The sequence below is a fragment of the Galeopterus variegatus genome, unplaced genomic scaffold (assembly GCF_000696425.1).
Source record: "Galeopterus variegatus unplaced genomic scaffold, G_variegatus-3.0.2 Scaffold2142, whole genome shotgun sequence".
NCBI classification, from domain to species: Eukaryota; Metazoa; Chordata; class Mammalia; order Dermoptera; family Cynocephalidae; genus Galeopterus; species Galeopterus variegatus.
In genome coordinates, this window is record NW_007728253.1 from 277969 (window position 1) to 278455 (window position 487).

A 487-nucleotide genomic window follows, 5' to 3' on the forward strand; every position below is an offset into this window, starting at 1 on the left:
GGTCTGTATGTGGGATCCGAACCCTCGGCGGGAGGGCCACCGCGCTCCCAAGCGGTGCACTATAGCAGTGCACCACCGGGCCGGCCCTGAGCAACAGTTTTGAGTATGTTGTGCATTTAAGCAAGCAAACCATTCTAGCTTAGATTAATATGAGGAGTAACCAAACTATAAAACAAAACAGTAAGTTAATAAGAATTACACTCACAATAGCGTCAAATTACATGATGAAATGCTGATTTTTAAACCAAATTCTTTCTATTTGACATAATTTCTTTCCTAATGATTTTCAGAATCATTTCAAACTTTTTACGCAAGTGTTTTCAGCCTCCACTTGAAGGTGTTGTCTGTGATCCCAACTCCAACTTTCTTCATTATACTATGGGGGGCACTAGCATATGCCAGGCACTCTGTTAAATGTGTATATATCATGTGTTATATACACGCTGTATTCCCCCATAGGAACATTTATCCTTCACAACTACCCTAT

At 40.7% G+C, this 487-nt stretch overlaps 1 protein-coding gene across 3 annotated transcripts in view; it reads left to right on the top strand.

Annotated features, from left to right (window-relative positions):
* PIP5K1B (phosphatidylinositol-4-phosphate 5-kinase, type I, beta) overlaps nucleotides 1-487 on the top strand; it is a 195788-nt gene that overhangs the window by 193630 nt on the left and 1671 nt on the right. The window lies entirely within an intron of this gene.